The following is a 17511-nucleotide window of genomic DNA, read 5'->3' on the forward strand; positions in this document are numbered from 1 at the left end:
GGTGAATTTATAATGGGGAACAAAGAAATGGCTGACCAACTGAACAAATACTTTGGTTCTGTCTTCACGAAGGAAGACACAAATAACCTTCCGGAAATACTCGGGAACTGAGGGTCTAGCAAGAAGGAGGAACTGAAGGAAATCCTTATTAGTCAGGAAATTGTGTTAGGGAAATTGATGGGATGGAAGGCCGATAAATCCCTAGGGCCTGATAGTCTGCATCCCAGAGTACTTAAGGAAGTGGCCCTAGAAATAGTGGATGCATTGGTGATCATTTTCCAACAGTCTATCGACTCGGTATCAGTTTCTATGGACTGGAGGGTAGCTAATGTAACACCACTTTTTAAAAAAGGAGGGAGAGAGAAAACAGGGAATTATAGACTGGTTAGCCTGACGTCAGTAATAGGGAAAATGTTGGAATCAATTATTAAAGATGAAATAGCAGCGCATTTGGAAAGCAGTGACAGGATCGGTTCAAGTCAGCATGGATTTATGAAAGGGAAATCATGCTTAACAAATCTTCCAGAATTTTTTGAGCATGTAACTAGTAGAATGGACAAGGGAGAACCAGTGGATGTGGTGTATTTGGACTTTCAAAAGGCTTTTGACAAGATCCCATACAAGAGATTGGTGTGCAAAATTAAAGCACATGATATTGGGGGTAATGTATTGATGTGGATAGAAAACTGGTTGGCAGACAGGAAGCAGAGAGTCAGGATAAACGGGTCCTTTTCAGAATGGCAGGCAGTGACTAGTGGGGTGCCGCAGGGCTCAGTGCTGGGACCCCAGCCATTTATAATATCCATCAATAATTTAGATGAAGGAATTGAGTGTAATATCTCCAAGTTTGCAGATGACACTAAGCTGGGTGGCGGTGTGAGTTGTGAGGAGGATGCTAAGAGGCTGCAGAGTGACTTGGACAGGTTAGGTGAGTGGACAAATGCATGGCAGATGCAGTATAATGTGGATAAATGTGAGGTTATCCACTTTGGGGGCAAAAACATGAAGGCAGATTATTATCTGAATGGCAGCAGATTAGGAAAAGGGGAGGTGCAATGAAACCTGGGTGTCATGGTACATCAGTCATTGAAGGTTGGCATGCAGGTGCAGCAGGCGATATAGAAGGCAAATGGTATGTTGGCCTTCATAACTAGAGGATTTGAGTATAGGAGCAGGGAGGTCTTACTGCAGTTGTACCGGGCCTTGGTGAGACCTCACCTGGAATATTGTGTTCAGTTTTGGTCTCCTAATCTGAGGAAGGACGTTGTTGCTATTGAGGGAGTACAACGAAGGTTCACCAGACTGATTCCCGGGATGGTAGGACTGACATATGAGGAGAGACTGGATCGATTGGGCCTGTATTCACTGGAGTTGAGAAGAATGAGAGGGGATCTCATAGAAACATATAAAGTTCTGACGTGACTGGACAGGTTAGATGCAGGAAGAATGTTCCCGATGTTGGGGGAGTCCAGAACCAGGGCTCACAGTCTAAGGATAAGGGGCAAGCCATTTAGGACCGAGATGAAGAGAAACTTCTTCACTCAGAGAGTTGTTAACCTGTGGAATTCTCTATCACAGAGTGTTGTTGATGCCAGTTCATTAGATATATTCAAGAGGGAGTTAGTTATGACCCTTCTGGCTAAAGGGATCAAGGAGTATGGAGAGAAAGCAGGAAAGGAGTACTGAGGTGAATGATCAGCCATGATCTTATTGAATGGTGGTGCAGGCTCAAAGGGCCGAATGGCCTCTTCCTGCAACTATTTTCTATGTTTCTATGTTGCTGTGTACAGTGGCCTGACCCAGCGCTCCCTCCTAGTCAACATCCATCCATCCATCTTGGAGACTAATAGGCAGCATACAAAGTGGGGATATGCAGACGTCACCTACAATGGAGAGCCATTGTACAAGGCTTCACTAGAGAATAAATTCCTCTTATTTGATGCCAAAGATTGAGGTATGTTTCATTTGTCAAGGTGGCAGAGAGAATGTAACCCAGACAGATGTTTCCTCTCTGAAGCCAGCAAAGGAAACCCAATCATTGCCTCCAGAACTGTTTTTGACGACTTCCCCAAGAGTCAACACAGGCCCTTAATCATCAACGCTGGCATTGAAATTCCTGTCATTACATCAACACCGCAACCACGATGAATTTCAAAAAAGCAGATTGGGAAACCTTCCAAGAGTTCATTGGCATTAACATCAGGTGGATTCCGCCAAACACCAATGCCTTCAACAGATTTATAGTAATTATTAAAGTTGCCACAAAATGCAGTATACCTCGGGGGTTTAGAAAGACATATGTTTTTTGTTGGATGGAAGAAAGCGAGGCTCTCTACCAGGAGTATTCGCTGAACAAGATCCCAGCCACAGCCACTGCAATGCTAGAGTCCTTGAACTCAGCGAGACATGAAAGGTGGAGGAGCCTTGTGGAGAAGACTAACTTCACTCACTCCAACAGGAAAGCATGGGCCCTGCTCCGTCAACTTGGCAGGGAAAACCCCACCTATAAACACAGGACGACCATCATTGCATCCCACTTGATACAAACATCAAAGGCTCCGTTGGACAAAGAATTTTGATACCAGGTGTATCGGCAGCATACGAAAAACTTGATGGCGGCAGCTACATTGATCAGCCATGATCATATTGAATGGTGGTGCAGGCTCGAAGGGCCAAATGGCCTACTCCTGCACCTATTTTCTATGTTTCTATGTACAGTAGTACTTAAATAGCACAAGCTGCATGCTCAGCGATACTATGGCAGTAACTACTGGCAACGTTCAGTCATTATTGAAACCAAACTAATTAGAAGTCATACTCAGGACTTTGGCAGTTTTCCAATCATTTCTCATAGAATACAGACCAGCATCTATCTTACGGTAGCATAGGGTTTTCAAATCATTATAGAAGAATCACAGCTGAAATTCATTGTAAGAAAATTTAACAACAAAGTATTTCTTTCACAGGAACAATGTGTTAGCTCCAGCAGTGGGGATCAATGTAATTATGCTGCATTCTAGAGAGCAGAACACTACTCTATAGAAGATATCAAATGGATCATGCTGTGATTTAAACAATGAGTGGCCCAATCGTGTAACATGAGCAGCATGTTTACATATGGTTGGATCTGTGAATTGCGGAGCAATTTAGGGAAGGAATTCTGGGAGGATAGAAGAGAATAGACAGGAGCATAATGGTCTATCACTATCTAATATGTTTGCACTGAGCACAGGGTCACACCTGTGGAACCCTGGAATGGAGCACCACAGTTTCCACTACAGCAATATGTGTCGGAGAGCGAACAATCTCCATTGTCTATAACCATCACTCGTACAGTGGCCTGACCCAGCGCTCCCTCCTAGTCAACATCCATCCATCCATCTCGGAGACTAATAGCCAGCATACAAAGTGGGGATATGCAGACGTCAACTACAATGGAGAGCCATTGTACAAGGCTTCACTAGAGAATAAATTCCTCCTATTTGATGCCAAAGATTGAGGTATGTTTCATTTGTCAAGGTGGCAGAGAGAATATAACCCAGACATATGTTTCCTCTCTGAAGACAGCAAAGGAAACCCAATTATCACCTCCAGAACTGTGCTTAATGACTTCTTCAAGAGTCAACACAGGCCCTTAATCATCAATGCTGGCATCGAAATTCCTGTCATTACATCAACACCGCAACCACGATGGAACTTCAGAAAAGCAGATTGGGAAACCTTCCTTGGATTAATTGGCACTAACATCAGATGGATTCTGCCAAACACCAATGCCTTCAACAGATTTATAGGAATTATTAAAGTTGCCACAAAATGCAGTATACCTCGGGGGTTTAGATAGACATATGTTTCTTGTTGGATGGAAGAAAGCGAGGCTCTCTACCAGGAGTATTCACTGAACAAGCCCCTAGGCACAGCCACTGCAATGCTAGAGTCCTTGAACTCGGCGAGACATGAAAGGTGGAGGAGCCTTGTGGAGAAGACTAACTTCACTCACTCCAACAGGAAAGCTTGGGCCCTGCTCCATCAACTTGGCAGGGAAAACCCCACCTATAAACACAGGACGACCATCATTGCATCCAACTTGATACAAACATCAAAGGGTCTGGTGGACAAAGAATTTCGATACCAGGTGTAGCGGCAGCATACGAAAAACTTGATGACGGCACCAAGATCGTCAACTATGTCTGATCCATTCACCTTGGACAGACTAAATGCAGCCCTGTCGACAACCGAATCTGGAAAAGCTGCTGGTCCAGATAGGGTTTATCCAGAACATTTTACGGATTCGGGACGACCCTGCCACCGATCGGTTGGGAGTCCGGATTCCGGAACATTCTGGATTCCGCAACTCCGGATTCGCGATGCTGCACCTGTACCAAACAAAAGAAAAAGCAGCACTACTTAAAGTCGGTGGATTTAAAAGCCTGAATTTTCTCCTGCAACTAATTACAGAGCGAACACATTTGCAGTGGGGAAACTGGCCTATTTGGAAACTGGCCCAACTTCTGTCTCTCAGAATTTTTTACAAACACCAGAAAAATGGCATTTTAATTAGAGCAGAGCATACATCAGTAAACATGGAAACTTAATCTGTTGCATAATTGAAAATCCACAAAAAAAACTAATTGTTACATGTAAAATAGAAATAAAGGTTTAAGAAAATAGGCTAAGTACAAAGAGAAAATAATTTTATTTCAGATTAAAATAAGATTTGTCAAAATGTTCCTTTAATGGTCTCAGAGAGCCCATGTATAATATTGACTTGTTAGGTTTAAGTTTGTTCACCATTTTTAATGATAGAAATGTTTGATTTTCCTCTTGAGTTATGGGTTTTAATTCTATATTTACAGAACGTAAGAAAGAATGAAAGTCTTGCATTTGTATAGCGCCTTTCATGACCTCAGAATGTCCCAAAGCCCTTTACAGCCAATGAAGTACTTCTGAAGTATAGTCATTGTTGTAATTTTATTACTTGTGCAACATCCCCTCTGACACCTGGGAGTCCCTGGCCAAAGACCGCCCTAAGTGGAGGAAGTGCATCCGGGAGGGCGCTGAGCACCTCGAGTCTCGTCGCCGAGAGCATGCAGGAAACAAGCGCAGGTAGCGGAAAGAGCGCGCCCCAAAACCTGTCCCACCCACACTTTCCCTCAGCGACTATCTGTCCCACCTGTGACAGGGACTGTGGTACTTGTATTGGACTGTTCAGTCACCTAAGAACTCATTTTTAAGAGTGGAAGCAAGTCTTCCTTGATTCCGAGGGACTGCCAATGACTGACTGACTTTATTACTTGTTTCAACTGTAAGCATTATGAAGGTTTGATGTGCTAACAATTATGTTATAGCTGAATAATAATGAGAATTTGAGGATAAGCATCAAGGTGACACAGTGCAGTGAAGTTCCAATGTCATTTTAACCTTTGCTGATATTGGGCAATATTGGCTTGGCCACTGGTTATATTCCTCTCTCGATTTTCTTTTCCAGTGAAGTCAATCCCTACATTTCCCTCCTCTCCCCCCGCCTGTCCCCCCTCCCCCAAATTCAGACAACAGTGCACGGCACAAGTACGCAGCTGCATAAAAGACTATCGCTGTAGGAAGGGCCATAAAAGCGAGCCATCGATCAGCGTCACGTTGAAATTTAACTCAAAAGAACGACTGCTAAAGCTGGAAATTTGAACTGAGAACAAAAAGCATGAGAAACATAGCCCAAGTCAGTCAGCATATGTAAGAGGAAGAAAGGCCGATTACTGTTTTGGGTGGAGCCCTTCTCTTTCAGAAACGGATTGACCATCTCTGCATTTTCTGTATTTCAACAATGCACTTCATTGGGCTTCTTATATGGCCCCACTCTCCAACTGAGCAAGTCAGCTGAAATCAAATAGACATGCGAAACCTGGCGGGTGGGCAGTTAAACTCACCCCGGCTCTTAGCTGTCCGAAAGTCGTCACGATCTCAATTTTAACCTGCTCTCCTGAGCAGGCAGCAAGGACACCCGCCCGGAGCCAACAGGGTCCTTCTTTACATATTGAGGCATGTTGAGGCCCAATGAAATCATTGAGATCCGACTGTAATTTTAACTCAGGCCTGAGCGGGCAATCCATTTGGAATTAAAATCGGGGCACAGTAACATTTTAACTTACTGGTAGCCTTACGAATTGTTACAGATGCTACATATTACTAAAGCTGATGTCAGTACACATAGTCTGGCCGAATTACCTGATGGTGTGACAGCCAAACAGAGTGAGTACAAGACCGTTTCCTCCTTCTGTTACTTCTCCTGAAGTTTAATACCAAAGTGAGGGGTACAGGTGGGTATTAGTGGTAAAATGATTTTCCGACATCATGGTTCCCGGTGATATATTTAATTAGATTCTTAACCTCAATTCTTGGTTTCATGGCTTCTATATCATCTGGGGACCCTGTTCAGTGGATTAATGAACATCTTCTGTTGTTTTATTTCATCATTCTGCAGGTGGGCGATTTGTAATCTCCTGAGGAAACCAATTGGTTCCTTTTCTCTCAGTTCCCCCACCCCCATTCTCAAAATCTTTAACTATTCTTCTTTTCTAATCACAGTACAATTTACACATTTAAGAATAAATTGAATAGCGATTACAGATCTGAAGCCAGGGAACAATCCATTACTGGATGTGGTGTGTATTATCAGAGCCACTGTTGTACAATGAATGAAAAGTCAAACTTTACAGAATTGTGGAAGGTTTCAAATCATACGCCATAGAAGGAGGTCATTCAGCCCATCGGGCCTGTACTGGCTCTTTGAAAGAGCTATACAATTAGTCCCATTCCCCTGCTCTTTCCCTAAAGTCCAGCAATTTTTTCCTTTTCAAAGATATATCCCATTCCCCTTTGAAAGTTACTATTTTATCAACTTCCACTTATTATATAGAACTCAATGTAGTAAAAAAAAATTCTCCCTTCTGGTCCTTTTGCAAATGAACTTAAACGTGTGTCCTTTAGTTACCAACCCTCTTTCCAGTGAAAAACATTTCTCGATCAAAACCCTTCATAATTTTGAACACCTCTATTACATCTCTCCTTAACCTTCTTTGCTCCAAGACGAACAATCCCAGCTTCTCTCATCTCTCCATACAACAGAAGACCCAAACCCCTGGAATTTTTACTGATGTTTTGGGAACATATCCTTGATTCTGTCTATTTTTCTGTGAAAATTGCAAATCTAAGGCCTTATTTATTGTAGCTGCTACCGGTCTACATGTAGCCCAGGCCAGTCCACAGCAACAGGTCCCACTAAAATCAGTAGATCCATTCTGGGACCCATAACCTACATCGTGAGAATGAGAGTCGCTGAGGGAGGAAGTAACATATTGGTCTCCATAAATCTGCAAACAATCCACAAAATGAAGGTTTTTCCTATAATAGCCGATGTATGTTTTGTTTCAGAGTATGGAGACACACTTTGAAGAGAGCATGCTTCTTCCTAGCTTCATCGTTTCATTTAACAGAATACAGTTTAACATAAGGGTCTGAGATCCCATCCAAATTTTCCACCAATGCGGGACCTTCATGTGGGTGTTTGGCTTCTTGCCTGTCCAAAGATATTGGCCCAGATTTTGCGATCAGCGGCAAAGGAACCTCAAAGAAACCTGCCCACAAAGATTTAACAGGCTCAGTTGTGTCAATTTTTCCTATTACGACGTCAATTTCATTCTGATCCTCTGACTTCCAGGAACAGTGAACTCATCAGGAAGGCTGAGCAGCCAATCAGATTACAGAATTTTCACAGGCAGCAAACCAGGAAGTAAAAAGCACTGATTATCATTCACTTTTTAATCATATTACAGAGAGCAAAATAAAGTTTGGGGCGCAAAGACATGGGATTGAGGTAAAAGCTGAAATGTTATAAACAAACTTGAAATTTTTAAAATAATTTTTAGTTTAAAACATTTCTGGAATTTTTAATCATGGAATGGAGGGAACGACACTCCACACTTTTCTAAAATTAGTTTTCAGGCTCAGAGAGTTTGTTCGGCAGTAATTATGACTTGGTACGCTGTTAAAAACTCAGTTACTCCTCATTCAACAAGGCTCAACCTTTTCAATGTTTTGTACAGTGAGAATAGTGCAGAAAAAGCTGAGGTTACGTCAAATCACTGATTCCTGTGGAGGAGCAGGGTATCACTGACAGAAAATTCAGGACTTTTGTGTTTAACTGCGCATGTGCGGATGCTAGAAGATGCTATCAGTTTTACACTTCATTACAACTTCATTCCGATCATTAAGTGAAAGTGGTAAGCTACTGAACTCTTTCTGACTACATGTTGGGTAGGAGCATCTGGAGGAGGTAACTCGTTCTTGCAGAATATTCATCTTAACCCTTCAAAGAATGGGGAGGATGAACCAGCTCTCCAGATTACTGTGAGAAGCTCAGATTGGTGAAATTAACACATCATTGGCTGGGTATTGCTGCTTGGACTGTTCATTATACTCCATGTGAGCCCAAATCAGCCCAAAACATTGGCTCCCATTGAAATCAGTCGAGCCGCTCAGGACAAATAGAGGCCATCCCCAAAACTCTTCCATTAAGGCAGAGCTAATTATTGGAATATTTTGATTTTTTTCATCAATACAAATCTGTTGCAGATGTACTCTGATGACACTGGGGGCTTGGAGGGTTAAATTAGAACAGGTTGTATACACTTGTCCTATATTCCCCTGAGTATATAAAATTAAGGAGCAATCTGACTGAGGTGTTTAAAATGTTAAAAGGATTCAATAGGGCAGATAGAGATAAACTGTTTTCTCTGGCGGGGTAATCCAGAACCAAGGGACATAATCTTAAAAGTAGAGCTAGGCCGTTTAGGAGGGCAATCAGGAGGCACTTTTCCACACAAAGGGCAGTAGAAATCTGGAATTTTCTCCTCCAAAGCCTGTGGATGTTGGGAACATCATGACTGAGATCGATAGATTTTTGTTAGCTAAGAGTTTCAAGGGATGCAGAGCTAAGGCGAGTAAATGGCGTTAAGGTACTGATCAGCCAAGATCTAATAGAACAGAGGAGCAGGCTCAAGGGGTTAAATGGTCTTCTCCTGTGCTTCTCGTCCTTCTCAGCTCTATTTCACAAAGTTACAAAACTACATTTTAATCAAGATTTTTTTTGCTGCATACTCTGGGCAAAGTCGTTGATGACTTGGAGATATAAAGTTAAACATTATCAGTGTCACTCCTCATTCTAGTGACATTCAGGTCAGATTCATTGTCACCGCTACAGGTTTGGCTTCCAGGGCAAAAAGTTAAGGCAAATAAAGGTTGTCCAGTGTCTGTAAATAATACAAATGATGCGCAGTTAACATCTAATAACCCAAGGAATGGAGTAAAGTAATAATTGAACATCTCTGCAAATCTAAACTTCCCCCAATTTCCCAGTGCAACGATGTGATATTTGCCACTTGTACCGTAGTTTATCTTACTTATCTGAATTATACACGGGCGGGCCACATTGTTCGCATGCCCGACACGAGACTCCCAAAGCAAGCGCTCTACTTGGAGCTCCTACACGGCAAGCGAGCCCCAGGTGGGCAGAGGAAACGTTACAAGGACACCCTCAAAGCCTCCTTAATGAAGTGCAACATCCCCACCAACACCTGGGAGACCCTGACTAAAGACCGCCCGCCTTAAATGGAGGAAGAGCATCTGGGAGGGCACTGAGCACCTCAAGTCTCGTTGCGGAGAGCATGCAGAAAACAAGTGCAGGCAGCGGAAGGAGCGTGCAGCAAACCAGACTCCCCACCCACCCTTTCCTTCAACCACTGTCTGCCCTACCTGTGACAGAGACTGTAATTCCCATATTGGACTGTTCAGTCACCTGAGAACTCACTTTTAGAGTGAAAGCAAGTCTTCCTCGATTTCGAGGGATTGCCTTTGATGATGATGACAATGGGACTGAAATTCCGATGTCCCGGTTCCGTACGAAGTTTCTACGGACCCAAGAAAGCATCGGAAAAGCTGGTTTTCAGTGTGCAATGCGCATGCGCTAAAAACCGGCTTTTCCAATCTGTCAAGTTTCTGGCTGGACAGATCTCGCGCATATCGGGAGTGAGGACACTTGCAGGGCAAGAATTGCGATATTTACACATATCTTGCCCAGCAAATGTCCTCAAAAATCTTGTGCCTGGAAAAGCAGGCATATAGCCTACGTTTACAGGCACAAGTGTTTAAAAATACACAAAATCATTTTAAAATAAAGTTATAAAAACATATTTTATTGTTAAAAACCCTCCCCACTATAGTAAGTTTATTTTAAGGCATAATTAAAAAAACTCTTTAAAAAATCGGGAAAATATTTTTTTTTATATATAAGACATTAATAACTTTAATTTAAATGAATCTTAAATATGGTAGTGTAGATTTTCTATTTTTTATTAGTGTTTTGGGTGTTTGGGGGGGTTTCTCATTCATAGTAATAAGAGTTTCGGACTTACGAAACTTCTATTACTATGAATGAGAATATACTATATCTGATTGGCTGCCCAGAGCCATGTGACTCCAGCTCCAGGCCTGCGCACGTCCCGACGTGTACGCACTGCGATGCGCAGCAAGAGGAGGCTTGTGCATCGGAAAGTCGAGTGGGCGCAGCACCTTCAGGTAGGTGCGTATTTTTTCCCTAAAATCTAGTCGAACGCCTGTGGGAAGGAGAAAGCGGAATTTCTGGGCCATTATAAATACTAACTATAAAGTAAAAATAGATTATTTCCCTAGACTCTAGGAAACTTGTGTCTGCTAACAATTTCATAAATTATGGACTAGGAATTCTCTGCATACCCTTTCTAAATAAATAAGTACAGTACTTGATTGGAATCTGAATTGAGATGATCTCAAACCTGATTCCTCTGAAAATTCAGCCAACACAGATTCTGGTTTAATTCCACTTAAAATATCACCTGCAGCCCAAGCAATACAGAAATAATAAGTTCCTCAGAAATAATGCTGGGAAAAGGTAAAGAAAAAGCCTCACTCTATCGTATCAGAATTGGACAGCTTCCAGGGAACCCATAAAGATTTCCTGGACTCTGTTCAAAGTGAGATATTATAGCTTCTCTCCGGTTGGATGAGCAAGGATGGGGCAGTATGATCTTCTTCATTCATGTCTATTTTGTGAATAGGTTCCAATGTCGAATGCCTCAGAAGCCGATAAGGTCAGGTACCTCCCACGGGGAGTGTATTAGCAACAGATTCTACCCTCCCTAAAGAGTAGGGGAGTGAGAGAAAAACTGGGGGCTTAGTACTTCATCAGAAATGGATAAAGTTAGAGATGTAACAGGCTTTTAAGCATGTGTAGGGGGCAGGGAAAGGGGGAGGGGAGGAAAAGACAAAAGGGAAGGTCTGTGATAGGGTGGAAGGCAGAAGAGATTAAGAGACAAAAGGGATGATGGTGCGAGGCAAAAGGAGATGGTAATGGGACAAGTTAAGAAACAAAAGATGAGTCTAGAAAAGTCCAGTTCTGATGAAGGGTTATTGAGCTGAAACGTTAACTCTGTTTCTCTCTCCGCAGCTGCTGTCTGACCTGCTGAGTATTTCCAGCATTTTCTGTTTTTATTTCCGATTTCAGCATCCGCAGTATTTTGTTTTTGTATTACTGTTTACGATGTGGCCTGATAGAGCAATTCTGCTACTGGACAGAGCAGCAAGTACCAGCGAGACTTTTCAAGGGGAAGCACTGCATGAACTGAGATGTAGGATCACTTGTAAATCCAAGCTGTCCCAACACTGAAGTCAAGATATAGGGTCAGTATTTCTGGTAACATGGGATTGGGAGGTTTTGGTGGGATTGTGTACGGAGAGAGCAGCAGAGCAATAAGAAGGGGGATGGATGTGTGTAAATAAATTGCCTGGCGCTACTTCGAACACATCCATTACTTGAACCTCAATCTAAACTGACTCCTCTTTAATAAGCTACACAGCCCAGAGGGTTAAGATAATCACATTACATCCTCATAGAAAATTATGCCTTTTGCGAACTTATGAATTTCAAAAATGAATACTCTTTTCAATCCCTTGCAATGTTGCTGGACATTTTCCTCACGTGTCTTGGGATTTCATGAAATAATTTTATTTAACTACTGAATCCCGAGATTATTGCCTTGTTTTCATTCATATTCAGAATGTGTCGTCGGCAGAAACATATTTTGTGCTTCTTATTTACCAGCCTTTTTCAAAAATGTGGAATCGAAGAGAACTGTAAAAAAAAAATGGAATATAATATAATAGGCACTGTTGACCTTCAAAGCTCACCTGACTCCCACTGCTACTGAAACCTCCGCCCAAGCTTTCTCTACCCCCAGACTCGACTTCTCAAACATCTTCTTGCCGACTTCCCAAGCTTCACTCTACATACATTCCAACTCAGCCGGACACATCCTATCCCGCTCACCTATCATCATCATAGGCAGTCCCTCGAATCGAGGATGACTTGCTTCCACGTCAAGAAGTTCACAGGTGATTCAATGAAGGACCTAAAGTTCCAGGTCCCGAACTAAATCTTGAAGGGTGGAAGATGCCTGTGCGTGGATTTTTTTAACATGCGGTGGCAGTTGCCACCAATCACCACACGGGCTTGACAGAGCTGGGTCTTGGTCCAGTAGCAAGGATTAACCAAGACGACTGGAGACCAGCTCTGCTGCACGGACCTAGTGCGCACACATATCGCAGTGTGGGCTGGGCCCATGCTGCCCCTGGGCCCTCACCTTTCCTGGGCCCCGATCACGGCCCTCTACAATCTCTCGCCGCTCCTTCGCCCCGACCTCGCCGCTCCTGCTGTACCTGCCCACGCTCCAATCACCGACCTGGACCTTGGTGACGTCCCTTTTCACTGCCGTTGCTCTCCTGCTCCAGCACATGCTGCCCCCTGGAGTGATACACCGCCACACTGCTCCTTCCGCTCCCTGGCCTGCTCCGATGGTGCTCACAGGCCGGGGCCGCTCAAGCATTATACCCACACAGTGACTTCTGAAGGCCTTTTTTCTAAAAAAAAAACTTGTACTAATTCCCATTTTTCTTGTGGGAAAACTATTATTTTCTGTTTAGTACCTGCCCCAGAGATTTGGAAATTTTGGGTGTAAATCTGCGATTTACAAACTACCATCTTTCTGAATTTCTGGACAATGATGATTCATGGTGTTGCAAATAAAAATGCAGTAAAATTCACCAATGTTTTGAGTGAATGGTGTATCTGGTACAAAGTGTTTTGGAACAAGTTGAAGCCCCAAGCCAAACAATAACTATATAATGTCACACCCAGTGGTACAATTTTTTTCTCACCGATCACCATTGCACTCGCCAATCTCCGTTGCCTCACTATCCTCCAATGCCTTGACTTCAAAATCATCATTATTTGCCAATCCCTCCACAGTCTCACCCCACCTGACCTGCAACCTTCTCCTTTCCTAGCTCTTCTGATTCTAGCTTATTATGCATTTCATCTCCACCTTAAATGTCGCCCATTTAAAACGGAAATGAGGAGGAATTTCTTCTCTCAGAGGGTCGTGAATCTTTGGAATTCTGTACCCCTGAGAGCTGTGGAGGCTGAGTCATTGAATATAGTTAAGGTGGAGATAGACAGATTTTTGAATGATAAGGGAGTCAAGGGTTATAGGGCGTGGGCAGGGAAATGGAGTTGAGGCCAAGATCAGATCAGCCATGATCTTATTCAATGGAGGAGCAGGCTCGAGGTGCCAAATGGTCTACTCCTGCTCCTATTTTTTATGTTCTCTCCCCCACCCACGCTCTGCTGCACCCCCCTCAAAACTTCACCCTCAGAAGAGCCTCCAGCTATGATGGCATGGCACTTTGGAACTCTCTTCCAAGACATCTTCATCTCTCCCCACTTTCAAAGGCCTCCTTAAAACCTCCTCTTTTATCATCCCTTTGTTCACTTCCGATTACTCTCCTACGTTTCATCAGTGCCTTTGGATGAGTAAATAAGAAAAAAAACCTACACAATTTATAAGTCCGACTTTTTTTTAACTGATATGTTCAACTTTTTAATTCAATCAATAGAGAATGTATTTGCCCGATCCTATTTTAAATCTAATTCTTTCTATTGACATGAATATCATGGTTTCATGGACTATTCTTCAAATGTACACAATGTTTGTTAACATTAAACGAAGGAATCCATGGAGAAGTTGTCATTTAAGTTGAACTTTACTTGCAGAATGTATCTTTTGGGCACAATTTTTAGATTTTATGTTCCATGTAAAGAGAATCAGTCAGGTACAAATTCCTGTTGCTAGGCATCCAGGGCATGCTGAATAATTTGTTTTTTGAAGTGCACTACAAAATCAATTCAAGTTACGTGCTGAGTTTCTTTATAATCCAAGCTCTACCTTTGCTGAATCAATGGTTTGTAAAAAAAACAAGGCTCCAGTAATCTTTAATCTTCCTCTCTTTTCAAAAAGACCCCAAAATGAATGGCGGTGTTAAATTGAGCCATGATCGTATTTCTCAGATAAAATGTTTTATATAATGCCCTGATTGTTCGTTTGTAAAACCCTGCTACACAGACTAGGTTCAGTTGTCAGCCTGTAATGAGTTAGTTGATCTCAGCTAGAGGGGCAATTTAGTTCCCCTCGGCATTTCCTTGTCTAGGGAGGGTACAAAATAGCCAGAGTTCCTGCTCATGGTCATTATCCAATAAGAACATAAGAACATAAGAAATAGGAGCAGGAGTAGGCCATACGGCCCCTCGAGCCTGCTCCGCCATTTAATAAGATCATGGCTGATCCGATCATGGACTCAGCTCCACTTCCCCGTCCGCTCTCCATAACCCCTTATCCCCTTATCGTTTAAGAAACTGTCTATTTCTGTCTTAAATTTATTCAATGTCCGAGCTTCCACAGCTCTCTGAGGCAGCAAATTCCACAGATCCACAACCCTCTGAGAGAAGAAATTTCTCCTCATCTCAGTTTTAAATGGGCGGCCCCTTATTTTAAGATTATGCCCTCTAGTTCTAGTCTCCCCTTTCAGTGGAAGCATCCTCTCTGCATCCACCTTATCAAGCCCCCTGATAATTTTATATGTCTCAATAAGATCACCTCTCATTCTTCTGAATTCCAATGAGTAGAGGTCCAACTTACTCAAACTTTTCTCATAAGTCAACTCCCTCATCTCTGGAATCAACCTAGTGAACCTTCTCTGAACTGCCTCCAAAGCAAGTATATCCTTTCATAAATACGGAAACCAAAACTGCACACAGTATTCCAGGTGTGGCCTCACCAATACCCTGTACAACTGTAGCAAGACTTTCCTGATCTCTGTTGGAAAGCACATGTGTGTGGATGCCAAGTGAGGACGAGAGCTAACCTGTAAAGCTTCCCATGATCAAACAGCCTGCCAACACTCGTGTTCCTACAACTACTTACATATATATATATGTGTCAGCTGTGGCTCAGTAGTTCCACACTCGCCTCTGAGTCAAAAGTTTGTAGGTTCAAGTCCCACTCCAGGGACTTGAGCACAAAAATCTAGACTGACACTCCAGTGCAGTGCTGAGGGAGCACTGCACTGTCGGAGGTGCCGTCTATCGAATGAGACGTTAAACCAAGGTCCTGCCTGCTCTTTGAAGTGGACGTAAAAGATCCCATGGCACTATTTCGAAGAAGAGCAGGGGAGTTATCCCTGGGTGTCCTGGCCAATATTTATCCCTCAATCAACATTACAAAAAAAACAGATTATCTGGTCATAATCACATTGCTGTTTGTGGGAGCTTGCTTGTGTGCAAATTGGCTGCCGTGTTTCCCACATTACAATAGTGACTACACTCCAAAAGTACTTAATTGGCTGTAAAGCGCTTTGCGACGTCCGGTGGTTGTGAAAGGCGCTATATAAATCCAAGTCTTTCTTTATATATTGTTCCTTACATCAGCAAGGTATCTCAGTATGGAGAAAAAAAGGACTCAAGTGGAAGGGAAGAACAGTTGGATGGAATTATTGGACTGGGCAAAAGGGCAGGATGTTTATCCATGAAGAGATGCCCCTTGGACACAATGGCAAGTTACCAAATATTGGCTTGGCTACTTCCAGGAGGAGGAGAGAAGAATAGAGGGACATTCTTTCTAAAATGTTGTAGTTATAATGTGCTTTGTTCAAAGTGCTCTGCAGTGCTTAACAAATTTACAGAATCTAAAGTGTGGCTAGCCCCCTACATTGGTGTTGCAAGATGCCATGCTATAGATTTGCAACACGATATTTTGAATCTGTGATCTACCATACGACTGTGTCTTCAGCTACAGATGCCAAATAATAACTTGATAATTACCAACATGGCGGAAAGGGTTAGTGACTTCTCGTAGTCATTGTGTTTGCACTTTGGAATCAAAATCTTGTCAGTCAGATTTTACTCCAAAAATTTCCTCTAACTCTCACTTGGTGCTCTCTATGGCTCCAAATATCCTTGTTGAAACTAATGGAGAAGAAGAATGAGGTGAGACCTAGTTACACTGCATCTTCGCCTCATTTCTAGATGTTCTGAAATTCCTGTGGGGTTGGGGACAGACAGTTCTTGCATCTGCCCTCTTTCTGCCTGATAGGAACGGAGGTGGGACTCATGGGACGGCATCAACCACTAGAATTCCTGCTAGACCAGCCTCCAGTGCTCCCCAATATACTGTAATTCTGCAAGAGGCAAGCATGTGGTATTTAACAGTGGTGGAAACAGAGCCTACAGGAGTATTTAAGGCTGGCTTCACAGCCTGAGATTGTGAAGCAAGCCAACTATTGGTCATGCTGAAAGTAATCTTCCCAGAAAGGAGCAAATTCTTTCTCTCTTGGTCACTCTCCAGTTGGATTTGACAGTTTTGATGCCAACTTGGTGGCCACTGCCACACTTTGCTGCTCACCTCATCTCGCGGACGGCCCAGCTTTGCCGATACTGGCAAAAATGCCCACCAACAATATGCTAATTAACTAACTCTGCAAATTCCAATGGAACATCCTCAGAACATCCCAAAACACAACCAATTAGTTACTTTTCACATGTAGTCACTATTGTTATATAGGGAACGGTAACATAGTGATTATGTTATTGGACTAGTAATCCAGAGGCCAGGACTAATGATCCAGAGACGTGAGTTCAAATCCCGCCATGGCAGCTGGGGAATTTAAATTCAGTTACTTAAATAAATCTGGAATTTTTAAAGAGTTAGTACAGGTACAACCTCCCAAATCCAGAGTTCCAAAATCCGAAGGGGGTCATCTGAAATCCGTAAAAATGTTCCGAAATCCAGACATTCTTTTCACAACATTAAATAATTCCCCCCCTCGCCACACACACACACACACACAAAATTGCTAATAATAAAAAATAAAAAATCACAAAACATTCACGACACTTATCTATTGAATCGCTGCAAAAGAATTAAAAAATAAAAATGTTAACTTACTTTTTTTGCAGGTCTTCATACCTACCGCTGTCCCAAGGGTTGCAATGCAGGTTTTCCCCGGGCATTTTTTTCCTTACTAACTACGGGTCAC

Source organism: Pristiophorus japonicus, chromosome 17 (assembly GCF_044704955.1).
Source record: "Pristiophorus japonicus isolate sPriJap1 chromosome 17, sPriJap1.hap1, whole genome shotgun sequence".
Lineage (NCBI taxonomy): Eukaryota > Metazoa > Chordata > Chondrichthyes > Pristiophoridae > Pristiophorus > Pristiophorus japonicus.